Below are 12,658 nucleotides of genomic sequence, written 5' to 3' on the forward strand. Positions count from 1 at the left end.
ACAAAAGAGTGTAGAACATTGTTGACTAATATTTTTATAATAATCCTTTTTTTGTGGCAGAAAATAAATATTTATCCTCAAACAATTAAGATTCCTATAGGATGATTTGCGACTAATTGTTGGAAACAAATCAAATCAAGCATCTATTCCTTTGTTGTCATTTTGCCATAATTTGGTGCGCGTGGCACATTTGATTTTGACTACGAAAATGTCAAATGTCAGTCCCCGAAGTCATCTGCTCATGAATATAACTACGTTAATTTAACTTGCCCGAAGCAAAAGTTATTCTAGATGATTTCAACAATCGATTGGAAAGGCTTGCTAAATTAGATGTTATCGAGACAAAGTAGGAATTTATTGGACTCATAATACATAAGTTATCAGATCCAGATTTTGGTGAAATTTATTTATGATTTAGGTACAGCTATGCAAAGCATATACCAGTTAAGACATTTATAAAATTTAAATATAAAATTCTATTAATTAAATATTAAAGATTAATAATTGAATTTGTTCACTATAGAGATTATTTATTAAGGCTCAAATAATGGATTTTTAAAATTGACACTTACAGACTCAATCAATTATTATCGCCAGTTCCTTGGTAATCGTATTAATCAGATTGAAACGAATTATTTTTACTATTTGTGTAATATGAAGCCATAAAGCTCATCGTACAATTCGTTGGAAAATAATACTATTGGCAGTGCATTTCCAAGGTTTCAGTAATTTTCTCAGTACAATTCATTTTAAGAATTAAGTTATACATACATATATATATATATATATATATATATATATATATTTATATATGGAACGTTCATTCAGACACTGGCATTCAATTTAATCTCAATACAATAAATCCTCTTCTTAATCAAATTTCATTCATCATAAACTGATATAATCAGAAATATCATTAATATGATTCAATTATATTATTAATGATTAGAAGTAAATAGAGTAGAGTAGGGCCTGAAGGTCCGCGGGTAAAAAGGTCCACTATCATTATCTTGAAAACAAGAAAATTAATGAATTTTTTAATAAGGATATTCTAAAGTAGAATGCAAAACATGTGTGACTAGCCATCTCTTTAATTATATAAAAGAAAATGTATCATTATTCAAACAAAAAGTAGTTTTATTTTGTTTTGAGCTCTTGTATTTAGTTTATGATACCTAAATATAATTTTTAAGTATACTCTATTTAATTATTTTATAAGATGTATAGTTGTTTTTGAGTTGAATTCAACAGTTTTTCTTATATAATATCTATAAAAGCTTATATATATATATGGGGAAAAGAGGACCAATTAAATCTTTACATTAGAAAACGTGTAAACTGGAAAAAATAGTAAATAAAATCTTTACAAGCAATAATTTAAACTTGTGATGTATGGCATCGTTCCTTAAGGCAAATTGCTGGAACTTTCCGTACCTTAATGAAATAGTCGAGGAATATTAAAAGCTTTCAAATAAATTATTATATTTATTTAAAGTATTATAAGTGATGTTTAGAACTTTAGCTACAATAAAAATTAAAATCCGAATTATTTTTCGATATTAAAAATTTTTTTTTTGTCAACACAAGCAAACAGTTTTTTAAATCATTCAAATCGGATGCTTAGTTCTCTCAAAAACTGCATTTTTTGCACATTTAGCTTTGTATCTCCAAAACTTCTTCAAATCACAACTTCTACCCAACATAATGAATCGAATGTTTTTTTGGATCATTCAAATCGGTTAATCCGTTCTCTTAAAAACTGACATTTTTAGCATTTTTTGCTTCATATCTTCAATAGCCGCTAGACCTGCCTTTGCCAAAAACTAATCATCACATCTCCCTATCAATAGAAATCGATTGTTTTTTGAATTTTTCAAATCGGTTCATCCATACGTTTCGTCGATCGTCTCCACAAACACATCCATTTTTTCTGAGGTATGCCAAAATGTTTAGAAACCTCTGAAACGTAAAGATAAGCAAAAATGTTCATTTTCGATTTTAGGCCCATTACTAGAACTTACCCTACGGGAACTTAATTAATAATTATTTGACCTCTGCTGATGAATATTTCTTACGAAATACAAGATCAAGGTTATATTACAATGAAATCTTTATAAAAAATGTTTCAATAAAATTTGTATTACACATTAGTTGAAAATATGTGAATATTATTTAGTCAATCATCCTTTAAACTTAAAAAAGATTTATTAAATAGATAGACGTTGGATTTGTTCGCCTCTTGGTTGTCCGCCCAAGAGGCAAAAAAGCATTTCTCCAAATTTAGAAAAATACAAATCTAAGAATAATAGTAATTAACTGGGAATTTTACTGAACATAGTTCGATAGTTGTTTGTTTGATACATGTTATGTGTTGTCATATGGTGCATTAAGTTTAGACATTAAGATAACTGAAAGCCCAATTGAACATTAGTGTTCCGCCTTACCCTATAGTATAGAACTAAATTTTGTGCATGGCACAGCCAGTATGTAATTAACCATACTTACATATTATTCATATGCAGTAAATTAACATAAAAACAATTACAATAAAAACAAACAAAAATATGATATTTTTGTCTATAAGTGTTTTCTGATACGACAATAATACACAAAACAATAAATCCAATAATGAAACGATCACTATTCAATAAACCTGTCATTTGATAGCATCAACTTCAATTTACGACCTACTTCACAGATACTGTCTATAAAAGTGCGGAGTATCCTCACTAAACTATTTCACCCCATAAAGCATAAAAGGAGTTCAAAAAAACGAACTCGCAGGTCTGAAACCATCATAAGTCACCATATTAGAACATCCCGTATCCCCTGACATCAACACATATCCCAAAACCATTACTCCTGATCGTCTGCACTAATGTCTATGGTCATTCGATACCCTCATAAAACATACACCAGCCGATACAACGACGGAAAAAGGACTATAGAAATGGAGCTTGGGGGGCTGAAAAAAGTGCAACGTAATAATCAAGTAACTGGTGGCGTATTGTTGGAACTTGGAGGTTTAGATTAATTTTAGATTAGATTCAAATAAATTTATTTAAACTGGGTAACAATCTGAACTGGTTTAAAAGTTTAGCTTAGAGTGTATCTTATAAGGACATACAAATAATTTGGAAAATTCTCATTTTTTAGTATGTAAGATGTACACGTGATTGAAAAGACTCATTCGCTACTGTACAAGATAGTAAAAATAAATACATCATATAACAATTTTGAATAATGTTATTAGTAATATGGTAACACTCGTGATACCACACATTTATTAGTGTCAACCATTATACACATTTATATAATGATAAATTATAAATTATTTATAATAGCATTAAATATATGTATAATATTTAAAAACAATAATGTAATTAAGGTCATACTTCAAATATGACATGATCGGTTTGTCATTGTAATTAGTATTTAGAAATAAACCTTCATTAGAGAAATGAAGTAATTGCTGATTAATAACTTCTATAATATTCGTTCACACAGTGGATTATGTTAAACAACGCCTAAACAAATATTGTTTTCGCAACTTCACTCATCATGTAATTGCGTTTGAAAAACTTCATGTAATTAAAATTAACATACATTCATTGACTGCTTGTATTTTTTTCTATTTTTTTGCTAGCGATATAATCTCATTCTTTGAACAGCTGTAATATCTGCCTTGCCTAAAAAATATTATCCATTTTAATAACTTCAAAGAGTTATAGAAACTACGAATACTGTAGAAATAATTTCTAATCAATAAATTTATGTTTAGTACACCGTACAAATGTTTAATTTGTTTTATTATTAAAGAACAGAGTAAAATATTCTTCTACACCCTAATCGTGCCTAAACAAATTTTACTTCAAAAATGTAAATCCTGTGGGTATACGGTTGTGCCACTTTTTCTTTGATCAGCAATAATTCTGTTAATTTACCAGTTAGCTAGGAGAATATTAAATTAAATTATAATTTGAACATTAAAGTACTAAAATAATATCCATAAATACGATATACAAATACGAATACAAATTATACAAGAAAAGGGCAATTGTCACAACCGTCCACTCTCGCAGAACGGTTGTGACAGGCATTAAAATAGGTTAAAAAACCTTTAGATATAAACACCAAAATAGTTTCAAACTTCTAATTTAACAATTTAACTTCCAATTTAACAACTTGTTCAAACAAACATACTTCATCTTTTTCCCTTTGAACCCTATTTGAAAATCAGTATAGCTGCTTTGACGACTGTTACTGATGAACCCTGGCACAACTGTACCCAATATCTACTATTATAAAGCGCACAAATAAACTATAAAGTTACATTTGGTACATTAAACTTATTTCGCGCAAAATAAGTGTCCTGAATTAATAATTAAATATGAAAAAATATATAGACGTTTTTACAATTTTAGGTTGTACATCTTTAAGGTGTGACGAATTATCTAATAAAGAGAGTGCTTTAAAAATAAGCTTTGCCTCCATGATCCACTCTTTGAGCATGTACCTTTTAGGCCTTCTAATTCAACTTCAACTAAATGAGCAACTATTTTTGACTACAAAAAACAATGGTTCAGTATCTTGTGTTAAAAAAGTTTGTTGTGTGACACTGTAAAATATTCTTATATATTAGCGTATTAAAATTTCAAATTTATTGAACATGTCTTGTGAATTTAAAAATTTTAATATCGTAAATAAGGGTCCTATTAATAATTTAATAATTTTTATATTGTTTCAAACCAGACTAGATATACGTAACATATTTGTATATTTTAAACCTTTTTTAAGTGTTATAATTTATTATAGCTGATAATTATGGATAGGTGATAAATGGAATAGTGTTTATGAAATTAAAATACGTACGTAATAAAATTAAAGAATTTAAGTCCATTGAGATGCAAAACGTAGTATTTCTAACAAAAATTAAAATCACTAATGCTTGACATCAGACTGTCCGAAGCGGATATCGAACCAGAAACATTTGAATAAAACCTCTAGAGCTGCATTTCCAGAAATTTAACAATTCTTTCTTTCATTAATGCAAATAAAATATTTTTTGAATAATTGGAATCGAACACTCCGTTATCTTGAAAACTGAATTTTCATTTTTGGCTTTTGTGCCCTGTATCTTCCAAACGGCTGGGTCTGCCTTTGCCAGAAACAATCAAAATGACTCCCCATCAAAACGAATCAATTTTTTTTTAATTAATCAAATCGGCTGACCCGTGTTAACTAAATCGTCGACGAAAATTTGTGCCCACACATACATACACATTCAGAAACCTTTAAAACTTAAATATACCAAATTTTTAACTTCCCGTAGGGTAAGTTACTGTAATCGTCCGAAAATCGAAATCGAAAATTTTTACATTTCTCAACGTTTTGAAGGTCTCTGAACATTTGGCATACCTCAGAAAAAATGTATGTGTGTGTGTGTGTTTTGAATGCCCGCATTTTTTCATCAACGTTTTCGGACGCACCGATCAACCGATTTGAATGGTTCAAAAAACATTTGATTCCTAGCGATAGGGAGATGTGCAGATTAGTTTTTGGCAAAGGCAGGTCCAGCAGTTACGGAGATAAAGAGCAAAGAGTGCAGAAAATAAAAATCGAGTTTTTGAGAGAACGGAGCATCCGATTTGAATGATCCAAAAAGCATTCAATTGGAAAATTCAATGGAAAAAAAATGTTTGTTTAATTTTTTTTTTTAAAAAAAATTTTTTTTCTGTATATCGAATACAATTCAGATTTTTATTTTAATTCTGTTCTAATATACTTTAAACAAATAATTTCAATTTTTCAATTCAGTTTATATAATTCTTATAAATATTAGACAATGTTACAATATTTATAATAATCTATTTTAAAACATTTAATATTCCTCTATCACTTCGTTACGGTACGGGAAGTTCCAGCAATTTGCCTTAAGGCACGATGCCATGCACCCCACTAGTTATTCTCGATTTTTTGCGATTACTATAACTTACCCTAGACTAGATGATGTTAAAAAAAATACTACTGCTTGACATCAGGCTGTTGAGCAAAAGATATTCGTTGACATGCATAACACGTTATTTCAAACAAAAGCAATTAAAATCAATCCTACTTGACAACAAACTGTCTAAAACGAGAATAGAACCTGAAACTTCTGAATGCAAGCCAATTAATTCTTATTATCATTAGGCAACGGACAACCTAAAAAATATAAATATTTGACCGGAATGTTTAACATACAAATAATCATTTTTTGTTCACAAATTTTCTATCAGCTATCCATTCATAAGAATGAGAAAGCAGCAGGTGAGTGTTTCCAAAAAAGCCCTACTGAAATATTTTGGAGTACAAGGGTATTTAGAGTGAAAGTCCTTAATGCGAAACGGAGATACATTCGTCGAGGGATTCCGACGCGTTCGCCTCATTAATAATGCACAAGGAATTGCCTTTTGGGTGTTGAGCGGGCGCCCCCAGTCAGCCTACCTTGGCCCACATTATTCAGTAGTGATCTTTATAGGATAAGACGCCGTGTAACAGGTGCCCGGATTACGAATATATATTATATGTATGTGATGTGAGCAGTTCGCCTCTATATAATATAATACTAGTCTGAGACGTAATGTAATGTAATGGCAACGACGGCAACGGGATATTTAGAGGGTAACGAACGGCACGTGTGCAAACGAGTAGACATATCGTGATTTATACAAATTTAATACTATGCCGTATCATTTATAATTTGTGCCGATATTAATGTGCGTGTTCTTAAAGGAGAACGTGAATATTTCATCCCAAACACTAGCTCGCATGAGAATTACTGATGTTGGAGCGTGATGTAACGAAAAGATTATCTACGAAAAGAAATCATTTAACACCGTAGTTTTATTACCATCTCGTAATGTAAATTTGGGAATCTATAATTCAGAAAACTTTGAAAGTGTGAGTTAGTAGGGAAAATTTGGACAAAATAGTATTTGTGGACAAAATGACAGTGGTCTCATTCGAAAAATTTCAGTAATGTTTTTGCGACTATATAACATGAAAAAAAATCCATAATAACAATTCTGTCAGACGTTGAAAGTTATTGTCGCAGTAATCAGTTCGTGCCTTCAAGAGTTTATTATTAAGAGGGTGTCTTTGTCATGTTTTTTTAAGATTTATTCATTGTTATTTGTAATTATTTATATCAAAATCAAAGACTTATAACAGTATTAGTCATTTTGATCAATTTTATTACAATTATCAGGTGTTTAATGGAATTATGATTATTTATTTATTATTGTTCATTTTCGCATAAAGTATCATAGTACTATTTTGCAAAAGATCTTTTGAGGTCAAAAAAAAGACAATTGAAATGGGTTAAATATTATTGAGATGGTGATGAATGACTATGTATGATATACTCACTTTGTGCTTATGTCCCAAAGAGAACCAAATATATATTTGTGAATTACTTTCTAAAAAAATAGCATCCTGCTATGTCCTTACCCTATCTGTCATTTGCACATACTTTATGTACAAAATGATTTTTGTAACTAGTATTTTTCTTATTAAATTATAGTTATTATATTATATTGTGGAGGTCGTTATGAATATAACAATATATAATATCCATTGGTATAAAAATATAAACAATTTATTGACTTTATTATTTATAAACAATTTATTGACATTTTTGTTTTCCTCGATGTCTAGCTTGCTTGATTCCCCACAATATTATATATAGTTCCTATTTAATTAAAAGATTATGTTCGCTGTAGTCAATAGACCAAAGATGAGGTAAAATAGTTAAGACTTTTTATAATATTATTGAGTAGTATATATATAAAAACAAAATATTATGTCACTTTGTCTGCATTTTCCCGACGAGGAATATATATGCATGTATAAATTTGCCACGCCAAATTTGGCCATTTTCAACATAAAGAATTCAAAAATACTATCATTTACAATTTGTCCCAATGTTAATGTACGTGTTTTTAATTGAGAACGTGAATAATTCATTTCAAATGCCCACAATTTTAAATTTTGGGTTCATAATCATAAAAATAACTCAAAACACTCTTTTAGATATTCCATTGATTCCGAATTTTATTGATTTTTTTTTAGATTTTTTAGAGTTCGCAATGATTTTTTGTCTATCGGTTTTAGAATACTATGATATATTATCTGTTTTGCTATATATAATTCTTAGAATTCTCAAACGATGATGTTTCAGTTTATTCCGATGTTTACTATTAATTTGTTTAATTACTCTTAAATATTCGGCTTAAAATTTTGTGCATTAAGTTTTTTAATTTTGATGGTGTTTATTATCTGTTTTTAAAATAGAAAGCAACAACAATTTATTTGAAACTCACAACAACCAATCTATAGTAAATTTTATTTTAACCCCTTCCCTTGCCATTTAGTTCAACGAAACTTGGGCCCAAGTGTTATGATGATTACGATTGGGCTCTCTATTTGGGTCAGAATTTTTACGAGATACAGACTTTTTAAAGCACGGCCCGTTAATATTATAGATCACTGGGTTTGAAAAAAAAATTGAATTTAAATTACAAACTTTGAAAAAATAAAATTAAAATAAAATGTTAATTCTTGATACAAGTAATACAAATTACTTATATAATATAAGCAGTGGCGTCGGAACCGTGTGGACTTGAACCCACCCATGAATTTTCCATGAATTTTTTTGGGGGGGCTCAGCCCACCCATCAATTTCAAAAAATTATATGGGCTAATATCTCTAAAAAACGATACCACTGGCTGCCTAACAAAAAAAAAAACCGACGCCACTGAATATAAGTATGAATTTGTTAAATAATTTAACTATAATTATTATATAATTATATGCAGATATGCATGTGTACGTGTGTATTTAATAGCAATAGCTCATGAGATATAATATTTCTTTGTGATTACTGCTTTTGAATAAGTAAATGATTTTTTTGTAAATAAAAATTAAGTATAACCAAAATCTAAATTCAGTTAACTTTAGACAGCAAACCTATAAATCCTCTTGAATAATTATTTTAATAATAACATGTATGGAAAAAATAGCGGCATATAACTAAACGAAAAATTTAATTTATTCCAGTAACAAGTTTAAAGGATTTTTTTACCATATTATTTTATTAAGCAAAACACGAAATGTAGTTATCGAAATGACATGCTGTTTGCGCTCTCTTCTATATTTGTACATCGCGTGCATAAGGTTGCATGCATATTTTTCCAAAAAAATATGGAAGCCACGTGTTGCGTCTTCTGTATCGGAGGTGCTATCTTTAGATATGATTTTAGTTTCTCGAGTTTCTAAGCGTACTTGTTACGCTGATTATAAAGCACGAGCTGGAGAATTTTAAAACGACGGATATAAAAGAAGATCACACACAATACATATTTTATTTAAATGTTGTTAAAGGTCATATATAAGGGAGCTAGGGGCTTTTTGTAAGAGTTTTTTTTAAATTAATATATCTTGAGATTCACTGATTCTACGAAATATAGATGGGCAGATCTAACTATTTTTCTACTAATCCCACACACGTGTGTTTACATTAATTAAGGTAACTATTTAAACAATTTAGGTATCATAATAATTGTTATATATTAACAAAGATTGATATTAAACAAAATGAGACATATAAAATTGAAATAAGTCGATAATAATGAAGCAAAGAGAAATTTTATGTACAATTTTATATTACATCCCAAAAATGACGGATCTGCACAATTCCGTATATTGCGTCGGCCTGCGAGATAGTAGTTGTCCTATGACAATATTATGCAGGACAATTTACATGTCTAATCGAGACAAAAAAACATTTTCATATATTTTAGGATCATATTAAAAAACGCCTATTACTACTTACCCCTGCTAAACAGGCTCCTAATTAACTTATATATAACCAAATAAATGAATCAAAAATTTTTTGTTACGGGAAGTTCTATCAGTTTGCCTTAAGGCACGATGCCTTACACCACTAGTTATAATATTAACTATATAACAGTTTTTACATTACACTATTTGAAGCGTAGAATTTAAAACAGTGTTCATTTCAAAAGAGTTTCTTTAGTTAATATTTAATTTGTCAAATATTTTTAGAAAATAGTGTTGATTTCTAACACATAGAAGACTGATCGGATGAAAATTATTATATACATAGAATAGGGCGGGGCACAAGAGTCCAATTTGACTTTCAGTAATTATACTGTCTAAACCAAATGTAGTACTACATCACTACTCATAACACGTGTCAAACAACTATCGAACTGTATTCAGCAAACTTCCTCGTTAATTATCAATTATAGCAATATATTTTTTATGATTTTGCTAAAATTTTATTTTACCAATTTTCCCCTATAGATGGAGTAAAAACTAAAAAGGGACTGCCAGGAAAAAAGATCAAATGTTTTATTTTTAATTTTAAAGGAATTTCACCAAATAATAGAAACATTATTTATACAAAAATCACAATGTATAAAACCTTGATCTAGTATTTCTGAAAAGTTGGAATATCTAATAAATTAATTTGCCTCTTGTAAAATTGCCTTTTTCACTTAATTTATGTTTTTACTACCTATTTACCTATTGCTCAAACCTTTACCAGTGAATAAGTTTAGTTGATCCTTTTTACCCACCCACATGTAAGCTTTTAGAGAAGATATGTAAAAAAACTGTTGAGTCTAAGTTAATAATAACAATATTTCTTACAAAATGATTGCGTATATTTAAAAGTTATATTTAATTTAGGTATCATAAACTAAAAAAAATACTTTTGTAATAAATATTTATACATAGTTGTTTAACTCCAAATAGTTACATCGTATGAATTAAGGTGATGGCTTGTTTCACATCATTGTCCTCTACTTTAAAATAGTAGTGCCGTTAAAAAATTCTATAATTTACTTGGGTGTGATATAAAAATTAACATAGTATAAGATTATGTTATTTATAAGTACTTTTTGAAAGTGACACATATAGATGACGATCATAATATAAATAAAAGTAATTTAAATACCTTTTTTTTAAATGATTATCCAATATCTAAGTTACCTTTTTCAATGTAATAAATTTCACTGTCTCTTTTTATTATACATCATTGTATTCAAAGACATACTATAATAAAAATCTAATCTATTATCGCTGTTACCATACAATTTATACTATACCGTATGCCGTATCTAAATATACCAATAAAGCTGTATATCTGTCACAAGCACGTGTTCAAAATAATTCATTACCCAGATAATACAATACATCTTCAAAATGACAGAAATCGCTTTGATCTTGGACAAGGTTTTTAAAAGTAATTTCCCTAGCGACTGGATGGGAGTCTCCACCGCCGGCGGACGCGATGGGAGGACGGGACTGTCCCGCCGAAAAACGAATTTAATAATAGAAGTTTATATAAATTATATATATATATATACATGTTGTATCGTTCTTCCAGTACTGTCAAATTTGATTTATACGTAATATTTCATCTTAAAAGTACAAGTAATCTGTTTCAATTTAAAGTACAAAACAACAATTTCACCATTTATACAGTCAATCATATAATAAAGCCAAGTTTTGAAAATATTTATTTTCACCAGACATTATATATGTCAATCGTATTATAATTTACGAATTTTTGTTTGTTCGTATGTTTTGTCCTATAAAGTGTAATTCTAATTTGATTATGCTGATTATAATAATGAGATATAATATAGTGTAGGGCGGTGCCACAAAAGTTCAATTTGACTTTGAGCAATTATATTGTGAAAACCAAACCAAGAAAATCATAACAAATAACACATATTAAATAAACAACTATCTGACTATGTTCAGTAAAACTACAAAGCTAATTAGTCATTGTAGAAATGTGTTTTTTGATGTTTATTAAAAATTTGTCTCCTGGTCCTTTTTACTCTTTACATGGATACAGAGATTTATTTATTGTAACTATTTATTTAATTTACCACTTGTGAAATTGTTTTCTTAAACTTAATTTATATTTTATTGTTTACACATTTTACAGAATAATGGTTCAGTCGGTCCTTTCATCGAGGTTATATAAAAACAACTATCTAATCTAACTTAAAATTAACAATACATCTCATAAAACAATTAAATAACTTATATTTAAAAATTTTATTAAGGGCTCGCGAATTAAACAATAGTGCTCACAACCAAAACAAAGATCAACGAAAGAAAATACTTTTATTATGGATTTTCAAACAATGCCGTTTATTTTCCGATAGCAACGTCCTAAAAATTAAGGTGATGGCTGCTCATACATCTTTTTCCCTTTACATTCAAATATTATTGATAAATCATTCTTAAGTAAAACTTGTTTTTGAGATGTAATGGTAGATCTTTTCATCCTATTATTTATTAATAATTAATTCAATTTATCGTGGCTGATGTAATATTTATCACAATATTGACTGTCAGAGAGTATTTTTAAATTTTATAAGAAATGAATAAATCCAAAAATCAATAATCAATTCGATAAGACACTAAAAGCTTTGTTCTGAATATAATCCGGAATAATACTTAATTCTTAAAAATAGAGGTAGGGTAGGGTGGAGCACAAAGGCTTAATTTGACTTTGAGTAATTATATCGTATAAATAAATGATAACACAGAATATGATACCTACCAAACAAC

This window comes from Ctenocephalides felis, unplaced genomic scaffold, assembly GCF_003426905.1.
Source record: "Ctenocephalides felis isolate EL2017-DRISC unplaced genomic scaffold, ASM342690v1 CF-g0.4_SCAFFOLD_03571, whole genome shotgun sequence".
In the NCBI taxonomy this organism is placed as follows: Eukaryota; Metazoa; Arthropoda; class Insecta; order Siphonaptera; family Pulicidae; genus Ctenocephalides; species Ctenocephalides felis.